Below are 20,916 nucleotides of genomic sequence, written 5' to 3'. Positions count from 1 at the left end.
ATTTTTTGTGTGTGTGTGAGGAAGATCAGCCCTGAGGTAACTACTACCAGTCTTCTTCTTTTTGCTGAAGAAGACTGGCCCTGAGCTAACATCCGTGCCCATCTTCCTCTGCTTTATGTGTGGGACGACTGCCACAGCATGGCTTGCCAAGTGGTGCCATGTCTGCACCTGGGATCCAAAACGGCGAACCCTGGGCCACTGAAGTGGAACATGTGCACTTAGCCACTGTGCCACCGGGCCGGCCCCAAGAAGGACCCCAGTAACCTAGGAAGGGGCTGCGGACCCTGAGTTTCAGAGGCCAGACACAAAAGCAAGGACACAGATATGGATATAGACACAAACGTGGCAGAGATAGAGAGATGGGCACAGATCTTATAATAGTTCTAATACTAACTCAACTAACGACTTCCAGCAGTGTGTATATAACCTCAGTCCAAATGATCTCTTTCAAAATGAATTTGATCTTGTCCTTTCCCTTCTACCAAATCCTCTTCCAAACGCTTCCATAGCTTCCCGTGGCTTTAAAAAGATCTTTGCCCCATCTGCACCCCTCACCTCATCTCTGTTATCCTGCCAGTCAGTCCCCTTGTAGGAGCCTTGTTCCCTTCCAGCCTCAGGGCCTTTGCATATTCTGTTCCTTTGTCTGGAGGAGCTTACCTAGTTACCTCCTATTCATCCTTCAGTTATCAGTTCGAGTGTCATTTCCTCAAGGAAGCTTCTTTGACCCTCTGCCTAGATCACCCCTGCACCCCTCCCTGCCATTAAATGCTTTCCTGGCCCTTTCATCACTGGAGTATAAGCCCCATGAAGGTGGAGACTGTGCCTGTTTTTGCTCACCACTGTCTCCCCTGTGCTAGGTACACAGGGCCTGCTGTATAGACTCTATTAGTCAGTTTTTGTTGTAGTAACGCTGTCTAACAAACCACTCTAAAAATCAGGGTGGTACAACAACGCGTCCTTCCTGCAGGCTGGCTGGGTTTTGGTTGACCTGGGCCAGCTCCGCTGGGCCTGGCTCTAAACCGTGGATCTGGGTGCAGGTCTGTGCTACGTGATCCTCACCCTGTGGGACATGCAACACCCCCTCGGCCAAAGCAAGTCCTGAGGCCACGCAGGGTGTGGCTCTGGTAGAAGGAGCCAAGAATTGGGACCAGTTGAAACGCCCTCGTGCTAATAAATACTGTGCTGTGGAACTGAATGCTTGCTCTCTGCTGGGCACTTTACAGTTATTCATTTATTTAATCCTTGAGTCAACCCTGTAAGTCTTATTAACTCCACACACACACACACATAACTGTAATTGAAAAAATAAAACCTGCACAAAGTAAACAATTCAGATAATAGAATTGTATGCAGTGCAAAGTCACTCTTCCTGCTCCCACCCCAGCCCTCCTCCCCAGAAGGAAAGGATGGTTTCTGTTGTGTGGTGGGCTTTCTGGAATCGTCTAAGCATCCACAAACACAAACACACATATAGGAGGTAGCCCTTCTTAAACATTCAGCTCGGGGCATACAATATTAAAACTGCTCTGCATCTTGGTTTCTTCTGTTCTGCGTTTTTGTTTCCAATGGTAATATATCACGGTGCTCCTTCCTTATCAGTTGATTTGATCTTCATTAATTTTTACTCATCTCCACTTTACAGATGAGGAAACCGGGCCTTAGAGAAGTTAAGAAATTGTCTCAGGTATTACAGCGCGAAAGGGGCAGGTCTGGGGTTGAGGTTTAAGTCTGACAGCAGAGCCTGTGTTTATGGCCGCTCTGTTCTGCTGACATGGCTGGGGGAACCCATAGGGTCCCCAACATGGGCAGGGTAGACCCAGAAAAACCTCTGGGCCCCAGCTGGGGGTGCTCTCAGGGATGAGGGGTAGCAGTGGGGGCCTCGTGGTGCTGGGCCTACCCAGAGCCAGCCAGGGAACCTACTAGCACTGCGTCTGAGGAGCTGGGCCCTGGCCCCAAACTTCACCCTCAGACCACCCACCCTTCTTGGTGCCCAGCGCTGGCTCTAGGCAGCCCTTCCCCACACTGAGTCAAGCCTCATCTCCCCCTCCACGCCCCTGGGAAAGAGGAAAATGCCTCAGGCAGGGAGATAAAGGCCCTGAGGCCATTCCTAGCGTCTCTAACTTCATGCCTTTGGGCAAGTTACTTCCCCTTTTCTGTGAAAGGGGGTAATAGTTCCCACCTCCTCTTTTCAAAGGGAAGCAGGGAGACCCTCCTGAAACCCTGGGTATGAATGAGGCAGTTTGATCAGAGCGTGGGGTGTGGGTGCTGACTCCCAGGCTTGTTCGGGGGCTCTGACCCTTGTGCCTGGGCTGGGTTCCACCCAGGGCGCCCACAGGGACAACTCAGAATCTGGCCTCTTTCCCCAGAGCCAGCCCCTGTGCTATGGGAGACAGAACAGCGACAGCCTCAAATCCTGCCTCTGCCACTTACTGACTCCGGGGCCTTGGGCTGTGCTAATAGTGGTTCTAGATCAAACTCTTAATATGTTCCAGGTGTGGGCAAACCTGCCTCATTTAACTCTCCGGACAATTCTATGAAGTAGATACTATCCCCAATTTACACAAAAAACTGAAGCTCAAAGAGGTTTAAGTGACTTCCTCAAGGCCAGGAAGCAGGGAAGCAAAATATTTCATTTTTCTGAGTCTCAGTTTCCTCTTCTGTAAAATGGGTGCAGTAATTCCCATGTCTCACAGTTGGGGGGGATTAAACAAACTAACGGAAGCCAACTATACCGGCATAGCCACAGACACGTAGGAGGTGCTCAGTAAATGCGAATCCCTTCCCCTGCCTCTTGGGGAGGGAGACTGTGCTGGAACGGTGCACTGGAATCACCCAGGAGGCTTTTAAAAGGGCTGGTGAGGGTCCTGCCCTCAGGGACTCACTAAGTGGTCTGGGGTGCAGCCGGGGCATCAGGGTTCTTAGAACTCCCCAGGTGAGTCTACGGTTCAGCCAGCCTTGAGCACCACTGTACTCTAGACCCCAGTGGGTAGAGGGTGGACCCCACGGGAGGCCCTCTGCCCCATTAACTCCTGCTCACTGGTCCCGCTTCCTCCACGCGCATCCCCTGCCCTAATCCATTCTTTACTCAGCTGCCAGAGGGATCGCTGAAAACTTAAATTAGATCACTCTCCTTCGATAACTGCCCACTGCACTTAAGAGTGAAAAGAAAACCCCAGCTCCTCCCAAGGCCCTTGCACGGCCCAGGCCCTGCTGACTGTCCGTGGGTCTCCCAGTAGCCCTCACTCCTCAGTCTGCCCTGGCCGATCCCACTGGCCTTTAGGTCTTATCTGAACTGGCATTTCCACATGGAGGTGTTCCCTGGCCAGCCCACGAGAGTTGGCCCCCTGAGTTTTGCTCTTCCAGATGTTGTTAAGTGCATGATGGAATGAACAGGTCATTTCTTTATTTGTGTGTTCACCTACGTAAAGTCTGTCTCCCTCGCTAGACTCTAAGCTCTGTGAGCACAGGGTCCATGTCTGCTTCTGTTCATCGTTGGACCCTGGTGTCTCACATAGGGTTTGGCACAGAATTGGTGTTTAATAAATATTTATCGAATGAATGGATGGATGGTACCAGCTCCACAATGTCTTGGAGGGCTGGGTGTTCTGGAATTTCTTAATTATTTAAAAAATATGTACATCATGCACCGCGTAATGACATTTTGGTCAACAACGGACCACACCTATGATGGTGGCCCATAAGATTAGCACCATAGAGCCTAGGTGTGTAGTAGGCTATACCGACTAGGTTTGTTAAGTATACTCTATGATGTTCACACAATGACGAGATCACCTAATGACACATTTCTCAGAAGGTATCCCCGTCATTAAGCAATGCATGACTGTATATTAACAATAGCTCCCATCTAGAGAGTACCTAACATGTCTCATTTCAGTAGGAGGACTATGGAGAGAAGTACAGGGCCTCCCCGTCTTGTATTCTCTCTCCACCCTCAAAGCTTCTCTGCCCTCTCTCCAGCTCACTCTCCTCCCTCTCCAACCTGACTTTCAGTTCTGATCTGCAGCATCACCTCCTAATGTCCTTCTTTGGGCTTCTTAGCAGGGTCCTCCCATACCAGTCAAAGCAGAGCAGACCCTGGGCCCTCTCTAAAAGCTGGGTTCACCAGGCAGCCTTGTCAGAGCCCCAGTGGAGCCTCAGGGAGAGACGCCAGGCGGTGGAGCAGGAGAGAGATAAGGTCAGCCGCAGCTCCAGCATCAGTTAAGGCTGCAGGGGAAGCTAAGGGCAGTGGGGAGAGAGCAGCAAAGGGGATTAGAATGAAAGCCATGGTCTGGTGGGCCAGAGGTGGGACAGGATGAAGAGTAGATGCCTCAAAGACCATCATGCCAGGTCTCCAGCCCCTGCTTCACCCTTTCCACCCAAATCCCCAGCCTGCCAACTGCCCCTTGAGGGAACTTCCCAGCCCTTGAGGGAAGACAGGCCTTTAGAAGAAGCTCAAGGGAAGGGTAGCCATAAAAAGGGTTCTGAACACCCAGTTCCAGTGGGGAGAGAGGGGTTCCCCACACCAACAACAGTTCTCGGACCCAGCTGGGTGTCCTACAACGGAACTCAATTCTGACACTACCTGGAGACAGCATCAGATGCCAAGGCTAAGGGCTCAGTCCTACAAGGCTGCCCCCATCCCGACTTCAGATGCCAATCGAAAGGCCAGGTTGTCGCACTGTGCACGAGTGACCCGGCTACAGATGGGAGGCTCCACTGACCCCCTTTTTGGGTTTAATTTGCTAGAGAGGCTCGCAGAACTCAGAGAAACATTTTACTTACTGGATTACTGGTTTATTATAAAAGGATATAACTCAGGAACAGCCCGATGGAAGAGATGCATGGGGCAAGGAATGTGGGAAGGGCATGGAGCTTCCGTGCTAGCGCGCCACTCTCCCAGCACCTCCATGTGTTCACCAACCGGAAGCCCTGCAAACTCCATCCTTTTGGGTCTTTACAGAGTCTTCATTACATAGGCATGATTGATTAAATCACTGGCCACTAGTGATTGAGATTGGTCTCCAGCCCCTCCCCTCCCCGGAGGTGGGGAGTGGGACTAAAAGGTCCAGCCCTCTGATCCCCCCCCCAGTTGGTTCCCCTGGCAACCAGCCCCCCAATTCTTAGGTGGGTGGGTGGTCCAAAAGTTACCTCATTAACATAACAAAAAAAACTGTATGGTGCTCCTCACTTAGGAAATTCCAAGGGTTTTAGGAGTTCTGTGCCAGGAAGAGGACTAAATATATATTTATTATAAACCACAATTTCATACTACATCCTCAGCATCCATATCCTCTCCTCCTCATCTTCACCATCTTCATGGCTGACTGTGCCAGGCACTTCACATAGCCTCTCTGTTCATCCTCAAGCACCCACAGAAGGTAGTCACTATCATTACCTTGGAACAGATGAGGAAACTGAGGCTCAGAGTGGTTACGTCATTTGCCCGAGGTCACCGCGTAGTGTCACCTAAGAGCCCAGCTCGTAACACAATTCTAGACATGGTCTCTAAAAAGGCTACAGCCTAGAACCATCACAAATCATTAATCCCAAAAGGACAGCCTCAAATAAGGCAGGGTCTTCATGCTTTCTCCTCAGGAAAATAACGGCAGTGCAGTCGAGCCCTCCCGTCATTTTGATAGTAGCTCTCCCTTCACGCTTAGTAAAGGTGCTGCAATTACTGCGGCCACCTCTGGCAAGAGGAAATTTAAAGGAAGACAGAATCACAGGATGTCAGGCTGGCAGAGACCTAATGCCACACCTCTCAGCTCGCTGGTGGGGGAAAAAAAAAAAAGAGGTCCACAGAGGCTTCCCACATCCACCTAAAAGCAGCCATCTAAATTCGCAATTTGGGTTCTCTTGATATTGCTGCCCGTGTTCTCACGCCTGAGCTGGGTCCTTTGCAGCCGGCCTAGTTGCTGCTTTGGTAGATTTCCATTTTGAATTTCAGCTCTCTTGCCTACAAGCCCCTGGGAGCCTCCTGCTTCCTCTCATTTCTTGTGTCTTTAAAGAAAACTCTCCTTGCCTGAGCTCCCTCCCATTGGATTTTGTCCTTTGGAGCTGGCTCTGTCTCTCTCCCTCCCTCTCTTCCTTCCTCTCTCCCTCCTCCACCCAGACATCTTCCTCTTCCTCGTTCAGCAAGGGGAGCAGACCCTGGGAGGCCTCCAGGCCCCTGGGGCCCCCAGCCCATCAGCGGCCCCGGGATGGCCCTCCCTGGTAGGGGCGGAGGGTGCGGGGTCCTCCAGCTGCACTGCAGTGCTTCTAGCCACCGCTTTGCCCCCTCTCTCAGGGTTGCTGGAAGATTATTAGATAATTTTCAAATTTGTAAAGCGCCTTAAGCTCCTCGGAGGCAAGGTGGTATATGAGTGTAATAACAATAACAATCCTATCTGTCAGAGCCATTGAGAAAATGAATCTTGTTATCCTCAGGAACCAGCCAGGAACCTCAGCAAGAAACAAGAAAATAAAGTGGGGGGAGCGGGGGCGGGGGGGGGGGGGGCACACGGTATCCCGACCAATCAGAGGAGGAGAAGGTGCCACCCGAGGGCTGGCTTGGCTTTCAGAACCCTCCTCCCCCCAGCTCAGCGCTGGCGGGAAGGGTCTCTCAGAAAGTTACCCAAATTGCCTCTGATGCTTCACCAATTAAAATGACTTTAGGACAAGTTGAAATCAACTTAGGGAGCAAAGCATTTGGATTTCTGAAACTCCGAAGGCAGCGGGGACGGCGAGTGTCTGAGCAGGTTGTCACTCACTCAGGAGTAATGATGGGAAATCCATCATGGTAACGTGATTGAGTTTGGTGAATTAGTAAGGATGTTTACACTGCGTGCTGGAAGCCCGCGTGGGGCTGGCTGGGCGGCCGAGGTTTTTGACATGTGTGGCAGCTTCACTCCTAATGAGGTTCTTGGATGCGCCGCTCACCCTGGCTGGACTCGCTGTCGCTGACTTCAAGTCAGTTTGTCTCATTCTTCAAGCAAGTGGCTAAAGGCAGGAGTGGGCTCTGGAGTCAGACCGGACTGGGTTTAAGCTCTGGCTCTGGCACCACCAGCCCTATGACCTTGGGCAGAGCACTGGGTTTCTCCAAGCCTCAGTTTCCCCATGTGTAAAATATGCATGACGATAGCACCCAATCTGTAATGCTGTTGTAAAAGGAAATGAAATGAGCTCTGTTTTTATTTTTTATTCACCTCCCTAAGCCCAGCATGGTCATGGAAAGGAAAGTCAAGTTTATGTCCTCTCTCCTGGCGTATTTATTCCCCTAAGAACCAAGGGAGACAAAGAAGATAGAGTCATGTGGGAAAACATAAAGCTATTTAAGTCCAGATGCTGCATCTTGATGGCTGTGTGATCTGAAACAAGTCACTTAACCTCTCTGAGCCTTGGTTTCCTCATCTGTAAAATGAGAATAATAATACAACCTCTCCGTGGGTCTCTGAACAGAATTTCTAAAAGTTCTGATCAGACATTTGTCAGTATGCAAAGGGAGGCTAAGTCTAGGGAGGAAGGACGAGAATAGGTTGCCCTTCCTGGTCACCACGCTGTCTGATGGTGCAAAGGGATTCGAAGGACCGCCAGGGGAGATTGTGAAACCTGTGATCAGGAGTCAAGGATGGGAAGGGCCCCTGGAATTCATGGACCAGGCTTGCCGGGAACTCACCAGAGGAAATTACGTGGGGCTGCAGCATGAAGGACTGAAGTCAGACTGGAAACAGACTTCCAGACACTCTGGCAACTACAAGCCTACTCTTTCCTGGGGTTTTTGGCTGTGACTTGGCAAAATCTCCCCTGAGAGGAGAGGCTCAGCCTGACTGTGCTGGAAGGAATGCAGAAGGAGGGACAGGGCAACCCTGAAGATGTGTCTGCAGGGCCAGGGAAGGAGGTCATGGTGGTCCCGCAGGCCCTCTGCCAGGCTCTCTTTGAGCCGCGTCCTCTTGACCTTGAAGGGAAGTCACTAGGCCTGTTCCGGAGCAGGGGCCATGTCCTTGCAGACATGCCCAGGTCAGCGCCAGGCCACAACTCTATTATTTAAGGGTTTCATAACAGAGTAAACCTCCGGGCCTGGAGGAAGAATGGCCGGGATCCTGACTTCCTGCTCTGGAAATGCAGCAGCTGTGCCTGAGCCTCGGCTTGACCCGCTGAGGACCCACAGCCCCTGCAGAAAGTCCCCAGCCTGAGAGGGCCCCACTGTGGCCGAGATGATGACACGTGGGCCCAGACTGGGTCCCTCCCCTCCAGAAAGAGCTGAGACCCACCCATGACCAGACCCACTGCTTGTGGACTCTGCAGTGATTTTATTGTAATTTCCTCTTTGTGGCAGTTAATAGCATTAGTTTGTTAATTACTGTATATTTTAAAAGTAAGAGGAAAGGGAATTCCCACTGGAGACTTGATCTTGGCTGAAACAATGTGATGTGAGGGAAGGGAGAGTGTGTACTGGGTAATGAGCTTGCTCTGGTTTCTGCTCCTCTTGATAGGGCCTGGGGCCAGAGATGAGGCTGCTTGTGTGTGTGTGTGTGTGTGTGTGTGTGTGGCAGAGGGTGGAGGGGCAGGAGGGGGGGCCGGAGGCCGGCAGAGCCAAGCCCGTCTCTCCTCTACAGCACCAGTTCTCAGCCCTAAACCTCTGCCTTAGTCCCCTACCCCCACAGCCCTGCACTATTATCAGAGTGAGGCATCAGGTTGGGGAGTGGGCTGCAGGAAGAGCTCTAGAGCGGAGGGAACCAGTCCGGAGTGAAATAAGACACTGAGGAAACCGGCCTGTGACAAGGAGCAATTGATTGAGTAGGATAGAGTTTTTCATTAGGAAACAGAGCTGGAATTTGGGGAGAGGCTCTGGCATTTAAATTCAGCAGGAGACTGCAGCCCTAGGGGGAGACAGGGGCTGGGAGCGCAGGTCTAGGAAGAGGCAGAAGCAGCAATTTAGGTTGTGTGGAGAGCTGGCTACGGGAGCAAGCAGGGCTTCACGCTCAGCCCTCACTCCGCTGGCCAAGCTGGGGCCCTGGCGGGGGCCCGGCAGCTCAGACGAAGGATGCCTTTGGTGACTCGTCCAACTGGAGGGGTTCAGTGTGTGCTCATGGGGCCCCGCGTGTTCAGGCTCCCCCCATTCTTCACACCCAGATTCACAGGGAAATGGAAGCTGGGAGGGGGCCAAGGGACCCAGGAGGAGTTGGGGGCAAAGGATGGAGAAGAGCAGATGGGGAGAGTGGTGAGGGGGAGAGAGACACATAAAGACGGAGAAGGATGGAGAAAGAAGTTCACACCATCTAGAGGAGCTGATTAAAATCCTGAAAGAAAATGTGATGGAAAGACTTTCTATCTTCCTATTGAGACATTTAACCTAGAAGAAATGAGTTAAATAATTTATACAGAGAACGAGTGAAATTTGCTTTGATCAAATTAAAAAATATGACTCTGGAAATAAAGTGTCCGCCACGTCCTTTCCAGGCGGCAGAAAGAGCTGCCGAGAAACAAAATGACAAAGATGTAAAAATAACTAACCCTAACCCGGCGAATATTAGGACCATATTTTTTGGGAGATTACACGGCATCACTGTGGGCCACGCAGAGAAATCCTCTCTAAGCACCAACAGGAGAGGCTTTGCTCATTGAGGAAGCCCCATAAAAACCAGAAAATGGATAAAATTTTCCTTTGCAAAAGTCATCCGACTTCACTCAGGGGTTGGCCCAGAAACCACGAGGGATCAAGTTCAATTTCCTGTTCGTGCATTTCAAAAGAGAAAAGCTGCTTACCTCCCGCCTCCGACACTGTATTCTTGAGGCCCACCCTTGTTCCTCTCCCGTTTACCTTCTAGACACACACACACACACACACACACACACACACACAAACTCCACTCTAAAGAAGCACCACAGTCAAGCTCCAAGACTCCTGAGCAAGGAGTAAGCACGAGTACCATGAATACCATTAACTTAACCTCTCTGAGCCTCAGTTTGCCACTCTTTGAAATGGGGCTAACATCCCACGCCCAGAGCTGTAGTGAGGATTCAAGACAAGAGAGCCTGGCATGTGGGAGCAGTCAGTAAGTGCTGGGGACCATCTGTTTCTCCTTGACCTAAAGAGATGTCCAAGGGCAAGCGGAGCCGTCAGAGAGCCCCACCTGAACCAAACCTCCACCTGGGACACTGTTAGTCCAACCCTGGAGAGAGAGTTCAGCTTCAGGGACACTAGTCCCTCTCTCTTTGATGGCCCAGTGGACCAAGTAGCTGAGGAGAACATCCAAGGTTAGCCCTTTGTTAGTTAAATGCTTCAGGGTCAGACAGCACCAGGTGTAAGTGCTGGCTTCACCACTTACTTAGCTGTCTGACCATGGCAGGGTTAACTTAATCCCATCAAGTCTGTCTCTTAACCTGCAAAATGGGAATAATATTAGGACGGATCTCATAGGATTGAATGAGATAAGGGATATAAATGATGTGCCTATCGTGTACTAAATGTCCAATAAATGATGACAGATATTATTTTTTATAATGACCTCGGGAGAGACATTCAAGGTCAGAGTGAATTTTCTTTCCCAGCCCTCAGTTAAGGTTTCCAGTCCCCAGACGGGAGGAGGGTCTAGCCCACCTCTGTTCCGGCTGCACCACAGGAAGGGCTGTGGTCAGCTTTGGGGCCACATTTAATAGTTCTCTGACACACCCTGGTGGCACAGAGCAGCGGAACCAGGATAAAGAGGGAACTCAACCCACTGACACAGGAGGCCTGGAGGAACGTTCAGCCTGTGAGACCGGAGGGAGGCGTCAGGGGTCCCGGAATGGCAGCCTTCAGATTCCCAGAGACCTGTCACTTGCCAGAGGGGATGTGAAGGATTGGGCTCCTGCTGAAGAGGCTCTTGAATAATAGGAGTTTTGCAGCAATAAAAGAGTCTGTGTCCTGAGGTAGTGAGATCCCCATCCCTGAGGGGTGTGTAAACGGAGCCTGGGGGTAATACAAAGGAGCACTGTGCGTGTCCCAGGACCGCCCTGGATGTTCCGTGTGCAGTTCTCGGGGTGTGTCAAGAGGGCTCAAGATCAGAACCCACCCAGCCTTCAGGGTCTCAGGCTTTCCTGCCCCACCCTTCGCCCTTCTCTGCGCTCCTCCTTTTTCTTCTCCAAGGACTTCTCTTCCCTTCTCCCCACCGCACCCCTCAGAGGATCCCTGAGAAAAGCAAAGACCATATGGGAATCGAGTCTGTGCATACTGTGGGTCTGCTTGGTTGAATGGTGTGCAGGTAAATGAGGGAGAGGCGGGTGATGTACTGGTGTGTGTGTGAGAGAGAGAGAGGAGAGATGGGAGAAGAAAGAGGAACTAAACAAAGGCAGAGGGAGAAGCAAGACAGGAAAGAACAGACAAACAGAAAAAGAAAAATCAGAGAAGAGTGCTGAGAGGGAGAAACAAAAATGAGAGACAGAAGAGACTCAGAGAGAGAAGGCAAGCCAGAGCTGGAGGCGGCCCGGCACCTGCAGCTGCGCTCCTCGCTCCTGACTTTGACGCCGGGCGGTGGGTGGGCCTGGGCACACGCGTGTGCGCACACAGGCCCGGCTGCTGAGCCACCGTGTCAGTGCAAGCGTGTCAGCCCCGGGATGGGGATGAGCCGGCTTTTATCTCCTCCGGCTGTGCAGGATTTACAAGCTTTTGAAATGCAGGATTAATAAGAAGAGGCCGGTGTTTTAATCTATAATGGAACAGAAAGTATCATTATTGTTAAATAATGCACAGCCTGTCGTTTATTAAGAATTAATGGTTTATCGAGTGCTCAGGTTGCTGTAGCCGCCTCTGCCCTCCCAGGCCTGGGCTCCTAGCTGCTGGCCTGGCCATCCGGCTGTGCCCCCTCAGAACCCAACTGGCCATGGGCAGGCTGGAGGGGGAGCAGCTCTGTGCTTTTGTCCCCAGGCTTGGTTTCTCTCAGTGGCTCTCCCTCACTTGGCTGGTGGTGGGAGCAGGGCCGTGCAGTGGGGCAGATGCGATGGAGCAGAATTGCCCATCATGCCTTCAGCCTGGATGCCTCTACTCCTTCTGAGGAGGCAGAAAAGTGTCCTCAGCACATGGGGCTCACCCATCCCACCTTTTCTTCTAGGCCAACAAAATTCAATGTCCATCTCTCACACTGAGTCCCCTGGAAGTGGTGACATATAGACACTAGGGAGGCAGGAGTTCCCTTCTCTGCCTTCTCCCCTCTGAGACCTGGAGGAAGGAATCACCCATTCCCCAGAAGAAGAAACAGAAGCACCTGCAGAGGCAACCTGGCCCCGGGAGCAGAGAGCCAGCATTTCCTGACAACTTGTGCTGCGCTGGTCATTTTATGAACAGCATCTCCTTGCAATCTACACCCCACCCTCGGTGGTACTGTCTTCTCATTTTATAGAAAGGAAAACTGAGGCTTGGGAAGTTGTCATCTGCCCAAGGTGACAACAAAGATGGCAGAGCCAAGTTATTCTATTTTATTCCAAAGCCATTTTCACTCAAGACCTCGGGCACCAGCTCTGGGCTCCCCCCTTGTCTCAAAATGGGTGACCTCAGGGAGAGCACTGTGAGAACTGCTGTAAGTTCTCTGTGTCGGTCACAAGGAGGGAGCGCCAGCAAACCCAGCATCTCCACCAGCTGGGAAAGCTCACTCGTGGAGCCAGTGAGTGGTTGAGTCAAGGATGGCAACCCAGGAGCCTGACACCCAGCCCAGCATCACAGCCAGACTCCATCCTTGAGCCTCTGTGACGCAGAACTCCCTGTCCTCCCCTGCTACCAATCGGTATGGTTTGAGTCTCCCACATCGAGACACAGAAGCTAACCATGTATCCACCATATCTGAGGGAGGGATAAGAGCTGTGTGACCTTGGGCAAGTTACTCGACCTCTCTGAACCTCTGTCAAATGGCAATAATGCCTTCCTCAAAGGATTATTGAAAGTGCTGAATGAGAAGCACTAAGTGTGGATACTGGGGGGGTGAGAGTGCCATTGATATTACTGCAGTCATTGATTCCAGCGCAAGCACGCTTCCAGCATCCACAGCCTGTCAGTTCCCCACCATTCATTCATTCATCCCACAAACACGCTTTCAGCACCAACTATGTAACGAGCATACCCTTACTCAGCACTTACTCTGGCCAGGCTGTGTGCTGGGGATAAGTGGTGAACAAGCCAGAGACCATGCCTATTCCCAGACACTCCGCATCCCACCCTTCACTGCCCACTCCATCTCCTCCCACTCCATCCTTTCTCATCTCACTCAGTCTCAGCTCCCATCCCAATCTCTTATCGCCACCTGCTACCTTCAAGCCCATCCCCATCTTGCAGCCCTCACCAGCTCCCCCTCTATCCCCATCCCGGCCTCATCTCTATCCCCAGTGTCTGCTATACTCCACCTTCCGTTTCATCCAACCCATTCCCTCTTCCCCCTAGCCTTATCCCCAACTCCTTCCTCATTCTCTTTTTCATCTTTTTCTCCATCCACGTCTCACCCCAGTCTCCTTCCTGATTCCCATTCCAATCTTTCACTGCCGTTTCTCTCTGTTACCCTATCTCCATCTCTCCCGTTTCCCAGCCTCAGCCCCAGGACTCCTCCCATTCCAGTTACGGGGTCCAGTAGTTCTGATGGGGGAGAGGACACTGCCCCCAGAGGCCGCTGCAGGAAGGTGCACTCCAGGAGCTGAACCCCCCAATCCCCCAGGGCTGGTGAGGCCCCAGAACGTGCCATGGGTAGAGTCCCCTCGGTTGGCTGGAGTGGGGACAGCGCTGACTGGGCAGCAAGCCAGCTCCTTACTCCCCACCCCCATCCTTCCGTCTCTCCTCTGGGCGGGCCACCACGCTGGGACCTCAGCCCACAGCCTGGCTCCTCACGCGGCTCTTGTTTTATTAACCTGCCTGTCGCTGCTCTCGCCACTGAATAGGGCCTGTGGAGGGGCTGGCAAGGGGGGCCTTGGGCTTTGCTGGGGATCGCCATGGAAACAGCAGCCTTGGCCAATCAGTGGGCCGGCAGCACGGAGCAGCAAGCAGCTCAGTCTCCGAAGCCTCGTGCAGCCCGCAGGCTGACTCCTGCCTGACAGGTTCTCGCAGCCCCTGCCGAGGGAGAGGATAAAAGGGGGGCACGGCCCTGGGGGAAGGGGCGTGGGCTGGGGAGTGGTAGGAGTGTGAGGCCAGAGGATGCTGAGGGCCAGGACTAGAAGAAGGGGAGAATAGGGGTAGGGGATCAGAGACTCGGGGGTGGGGTTTGGAAGTCTGACATCAGGAGCCTGGGGAAGAGGGCCGAGTTTCCCCCCAACCGCAGTTCTTGGTCTCAGCCAGGTTTCTCAGCCTCAGCACTATTGACATTTGGGACCAGGTAATTCTTTGTTGTGGGGGCTGTCCTGTGCGTTCTAGGATGTTTAGTAGCATTCCTGGCCTCTGTCCACTAGAAGCTAGTTGTACGCCCCCACCACCTATTCGTGACAACCACAAATGTCTCCAGACGTTGCCAAATGTCCCGTGGGGGCAAAACCGCCCCTGCTGGACCTAAGCCCTCACAGGGCAGTGGTGACCATTTGTGCAACTTGTTCTCTCTGAGCCGGCTTCCCTGCTGGGGAGAAGGAACAAGGAGGAAGAGGGAAACAGTGGGAGTGAGAGAGAAAGGAAGAGGAGGAGGGACCGGAGGAGCAAGCCCAGGGCAAGGTTCCTGGTGGGCGAGGGAAGCCTCTGGAAATAGGGATGTGGGAGAGACACCCCCTAGGGAGACTGGGGCTGCCAGTCTGTGCCGCAAGGATTAAATAAAATAAGGTAAAAGCTCTGAATGCCTTTCCTCACTGAAGTTCCTTCTACCTGGAACACTCTTCCTGCTCTTCCCCAGCTGCAGAAATCCTGTCCTTCCTTCAGGCTCACACTAGGCACCACATCCAAGACGCCCTCCCTGATTCTCTCATCAGATTGATTTCTCTCTTCTCCAAGCCTCCTTGCCACTTTGCTTCCACCCCCGTGCAAGCCCTCTGCACAGTTCACCCTAATTACGATTGTTGCCTTCATCGAGGATTTCCGACGGGCCAGACACTGCCCTGGAGACTTTAAGCACACCTTCCCGTTTCATTCTCCCCACAGCCCCATGAGCCAGGCACTGCATCATCACCATTTTACAGATGAGGAAGCTGAACTGAAGTTAGGCAGCTTGCCTGAGGTCACCCAATGAGAAACAGCAGAGGGAGGCTCAAACCCAGGTTTTTATGACTCCGGGGCCGGCGCTGTCCACTGTGTAGGCGTTTGTCTCCCCCATTACATTCGGACTCCCGTGCAAGGCCCAGCACAGTGCTGGTGAGTAGTAGGCGCTTGAGAGCTGTTTTGAATTGGTTGTTGGTCTCTGGAAAGGTCTGAGTGGGCGCTGGGCATGAAGTGTGGGAATGCTGGGACTGACTTGGCAGCTGCAGGGTGCGGGGTGCCCCTTGAGGGCTCTCAAGTTTCGCTGGGGCCTGAATTAGCTGGGCCAACCCCATGACAGGCAAATGCCACTGAGGCCACCTCTCAGCCACTTTGCCTCACTGGGCCTCCTTGGGTCCCAGAGCTGACCTGTCCCTTAATTTCCGTGGACGCTGGGCCTAGTGGTTGGTGGGTGGTGGGAGTGAGCGTGCTGTTGGAGAACTCACACATGACCCACTGGGCTTCTCTCTGAGCCTTATTTTCAGGCTCCAAAGCCCCTGTGGGGGATCAGAGCCAGAGGCCTCAGGTGACCTTGTTGTTGTGGAGTCAGGCCCCTAACCCAGGCCTAGAACACAAAGCAAACTCCCTGTTCCCCACGGCCCTCCCCCCTTTCCCTTCTGCCCCATTTGAAGTGAAGAGGGTAGAGCTGGCAGAAGACTTTCATCACAGCCTCCCCCAGTGTAGATTCCACCCCCATCTCTGCCTTACACCCAGCAAGAGGGTTTGAGGCTGAGGGATGTCTGCCAGGAAGCATCGCGTGATGTTGCTTCCCTCTCAGGTTAGGGTTTTGATCTGGAATCCAGGAGCTGGAGTCCCAGGGGGCTCGCATGAGAACCGCTCCCCCACCTCAGACACGCATCCACCATCCATCCGCCTCCCCCAGGAACCTGCAACACTCACACCTCAGCTTTGAAGGCAGTGCTCCTGACAGGCTGCTGTTCCCATGGCAACCCCATCTCAGGCTGCCCTACCCAGTGCTTCCCTCCACCCGCCTTCCTCCTTCTGAGCCCACATCACCTTCATTCACAGAAGAAGAACTGCTTCATTTCGGCAAAGTGGACACTGCCCCCCGCCAGGTCTCTGCCCCCATTCCTCTCTCCTCTCGTTCAACCAAGATCCGCGAACCTGAGAGAGAAATGGCTGAACGAGTGGGAGTGGGGTGGGAGGGGGCTGGACTAGGGTGGATGGAGGGGTAGGATAGGCGTGGGAAAGAGCCATGGCTCAGTGCCCCCTGCAACCCATGGGCCCCCAAGGCTCGGGCCTCTGCTCCTCCCGTTCCCAGCTCTGTCTCAGTTCATGGCCCTGTGTCTCTCCCAGCTCTAGCTCTGATCCAGAACCCAGCACGATGGGGCCAGGACTCAGCCTCCAGGCTCAAGTTTTCTCTCCAGGACCAGCCAAACTGGAGCTCAGCCCAGGAGCATGGACCCTGGTGCCCCTCCTGGAGAAGACACAGCCTTAAGGGTCGGCCGGGTGGTGCAGCGGTTAAGTGTGCATGTCCCGCTTCGGCGGCCCGAGGTTTGCAGGTTCGGATCTCAGGTGAGGACGTGGCACCGCTTGGCACATCATGCTGTGGTAGGCGTCCCACGTATAAAGTAGAGGGAGGTGGGCACGGATGTTAACTCAGGGCCAGCCTTCCTCAGCAAAAAGAGGAGTATTGGTGGCAGATGTTAGCTCAGGGCTAATTTTCCTCAAAAAAAAAAGACAGCCTTGCAGAGGCAGTTGGGGGTGGGAGGACTCCAATTTACAGTGGGATTATCGGAAGGGCTAGAGGGGTCTGAGACCCCAGCCATAGTTCAACAATGCAACTCTCCCTGCTGGGAGAAGGAATCTTGGCTTGCCGGCATGGCAGGTGCTGTTGGAAAGTCAGGAGAGGCGCTCTGAGCAGGCATTAGTCCCATCCCAGCAGGAGGCCCTGGGCATGGTCAGCGACTCAGCTCCAGAATCAAGCAGCGTGGGTTGGAATGATAATGCCCTGATTTATTCACTGTGCGATACTTACCTTCTCTGAGCCTTGATTTCCTTCTCTAAACAACAGAGTCATCATATACAGGCACATGGTTAACATCTGCGAGGCTGACATCCCTTCCAGACACACGCTTTAGAGGCGTTATCTCATTTAAGTCTCTTAACAGCCCAGTGAGGTAGATATCATTACTGTTATGTCTCTTCTGCAGAGGGGAAACTGAGGCTCAGAGAAGTTAAGATGAGTCAGCTAGTGGGAGAGCGGGGCTTTTAATCCGGGCAGCAGGAGCTAATGTAAGCAAGAAGCAGAGCTATTCTTGTTGCTGAGGTTCTGTGACCGAAATTGGGGCCGCGTCTCTCACTTCCTTCCCTCTGAGGATGCACAGCCTCCTCCAGCAACCAAGAGAGCACAGCCCTGGGTGAGCGTGTGGGCATCAGGGAGGAGCTCAGGCTTGGTGAGGTGGGGATGTAAGGGGTATAGGAGGGGAGACTAGCTTTGGTCCAAGGAAAATCTGATCTGGCAGGGCCGTGAGTCATCGCTAGGCCAACCCCTCAGCCATGGAAACAGGGAGAAGGTAAGGCCTCAAGGAGGAAATGACTTGTCCAAGGCCGTTTGGTAAATGAACAGCTGTACCCCTCCCTCCTCACATGCAGCTTTTGGGCAGCATTTCAAGGTCAGAAGCCTAGGAGGCTAAGAATGCCCTGGGAAGGGTGGGGAGGAGTGAAAGGGAAGCAGTTCTTTCTATCTGGGGGGCTGCCCTGGAGCTCCAACCCCCTCAACCAGACTTGCAGCTTCCCCGCTCCCTTGTGGCCCACCCCCGACTCCTCCAGCTTCCATCCTTCCCTGAAAGGGTCCCCCAGTCCCGGGCAGCGCACCCCTGCAAGAACCTCCAAACACTGGGGCCAGCCATCCCCCACCCCCAGCTGGAGTGAATGTGCAAACAGCATTGTTCCCCATACAATGGACACAAAGAACTTGGGAATTCACAGAGGGGTCCTGAATTTCAGCTTCCTTCCCCTGCAAGCCCTGGAGAAATCCATTGTCTGTAAACTCCACGTAAAATATGCACCATTGCTCCAGCTGGGGAGTCACTCAGGATGTATGGAGGAGCCTCCCCCACTTCCACCCCCTACCCCTCCCTCCAGGCCCTTCCAGAGCAAGGCAGGGAGGAGAGGGAGGAGCAGCCACCCAGAAGGAAGCTGGGAGCGACCCTGCCCCCACCACACCCCTCCTGGGGCACCGAAAAGACTGGCTAGCAGTGGGGTTGAGGGACCTGATGTGCTGGTAGATCCCTAATCAAAGTACTTTGGCCCTGAAATAAAGACTTCAAGGCCCCTCTCTCTCTTCTGTCTGCTTACAGACCTCCCAGGACAGGGAACTCACTACCTTATAAGGTACCTGTTCCACTCCTGAAAATTCTCACTATTATAAGACCTTCCTTAGAAGGAGCCCTACCCACCTTCCCATAACAGCCCAGTCCCTCCCCTTCTGGCTCCCGTGTTAATGTGGTCTCCTCTGGCACGTGATGGGTCTCCTGGAGTTTGAAGGCTGCCATCTTAGCCCCCTGAGGGTTTCTTTCTCTTGGGCTGAACAACCCTGCCCTCTCCCCCGACCCCGTTAGTCTGTGGTTCTGAGTCCCTTCTTCATCCTATTCCCCTCCTCTGTACTGTCCAGGGTGTCGTTGGGGACTCTTAGTGGTGGAGCCCAGAGCTGACCCCAGCATCCATAAGTATTTATTCAATAGGTATTTATTAAGTGCCTTCCAGGTACCAGGCACTGTGCTAACAGCTGGGGATACAGACAAGATCCCAGCTCTCCTGAGGTTTATAATTCTGGTGAGGAAGTCAGATACTAATGCCAGAAAAGCACAAGAATTAATGCATAATTACCAAGTGAGATAAGGAATCTGACTAAATGAACTTGGTAATATGAAAGCAACCAACAAAGGAAGTTGATTTAGTGTGGAAGGGAGAGGGGTGGACCACCCTAGGCTTCCTGACCTCTAAAGGATGTAGGCTTTAACTAGAGAAAGAGGATAGGGAACAGCATTCAAGAGGATGGGAACAGACTGTGCAAAGGCCCTGTGGCAGGAGGGAGCTTGTCTTATTCAAGGAGCTGAAGAAGCCAGTGGGATTGGTGGCCAGTGAGGTGTCGGGGTGGGTGGGGTTGTAGGCCTCAGGGAGGAGTTGCACTTGATTCTAAGAGCAATGGAAAGACACAAATGTGTATATGCAATAAGAGCTAATTGAAATTTGCCTCAAAAAGACAGAGATCTCTGGAGTGGCTAGTCCCAAAGCAGTTCCTCTAAGCTTTTGCACTTGCTGTACCCTCTGCCTGGGATACTCTGTTCCCAGATTTTTCTGAGGCTGAACTGTTTTCATCCTTCAGGGCTTTGCCCAACCCACACAGCCTAAAGGATCTCCCACTATGTGCCCTGTCACTCTGTCCCTTTAACCAATCTGGTTATTTTTTATAGCACTTTCACAATCTGAAACTGAATTATTTATTATTTTGCGTGTTTACTCTTGCTCTCTCCTCTCACTAGAATATAAGCTCTGAATGGGCAAGAATTTTGTCTGTCTTGGTGACTACTGCATTATAGCATCTGACATAGTGCTAGCACACAGTAGGTCCTCAATACATAATAACTGAACAAATGAATGAATTGCTGAATGTTCTCCAAGATAACAAGACCAGTGTTTACCCACAAATACACACATATAAATGTATAGATATGTACGGGCAAGTGTGTGCAAGCCCGGAGTCACACAGCCATGTCCCTCGGCTACCAGGGCCATCTCTCAAGGGACCTTTTAGACAATCCAGGGTCATGGCCTGTGCAGTTCATTGCACTCGTTCAGCTCATCAGTATGCACCTCCTCTGGCTGCACCTGCACGAGGACCTGTACAAGCGGACATGCCTCAGGTCAGCTGTTGGTTAATCAAAGACGAGGGTAGAATTTTAAGTGCCCTCCAGGAGGGGCAGTAGAAAGAGATTTGATCCCTGTGACCCGGAAGCAGAAGAGCCCCCCACAGGCTCCATCTAGTTCCCACCCGCACCTCTTCCCAGGGCCTGGCCCACCTCCCACTGCTCCCTATGTCCTGTTCTACCGGGAGTGGCTGAACCAGGCATTGTGTGGGAGCTGGAACAGAGAGATTCGAATTTGGTGGGATTGGGGCCGGCCCTGCTGCAGAGTGGTTAAGTTCACGTGCTCCACTTCACCAGCCTGGGGTTCACTGGTTTGGATCCTGGGCACAGACCTACACTCAGCTCAACAAGCCATGCTGAGGTGGTGTCCAACATAGAAGAACTAGAAAGACCTACAACTAGGATATACAACTATGTACTGGGTCTTTGGGGAGGAAAAAAGAAAAGAAGAAGAAGTTTGGCAACAGATGTTAGCTCAGGGCCAATCTTCCTCAGCAAAAAGCATACTTAAAAAAAAAGAATTTAGTGGGATTCACAGGGCTTGGGAATTTGACTAGTTTGGCAACTTTTTAAACAAGCATCTGTTGATTTACTGAGAACCTACTGAATGCAAAGCATGGCTAGGGACTGCCACACCCCTGCATAACAGCTGATTCAGGCCAGATTAAGAAAATGATTTAAGTGGAAACCTTCGAAGCTTTGTGTTCCCAGAGTACACAGGGGCTGGGGGTGAGGGGCACGGTTAATTCCCAGTTGGGGAGCTCCGGGAGAGCTTCTTGGAGGATTATTTAAAATAATGACCACATCGATTGACCACTTACTACGTGTTAGGCCCTTTTTACATGGATTTTCTCACTTAATCCTCACTGTAAGCCTGTG

Source organism: Equus przewalskii, chromosome 13 (assembly GCF_037783145.1).
Source record: "Equus przewalskii isolate Varuska chromosome 13, EquPr2, whole genome shotgun sequence".
Classification (NCBI taxonomy): domain Eukaryota; kingdom Metazoa; phylum Chordata; class Mammalia; order Perissodactyla; family Equidae; genus Equus; species Equus przewalskii.
This window is presented reverse-complemented; position numbering follows the sequence as displayed.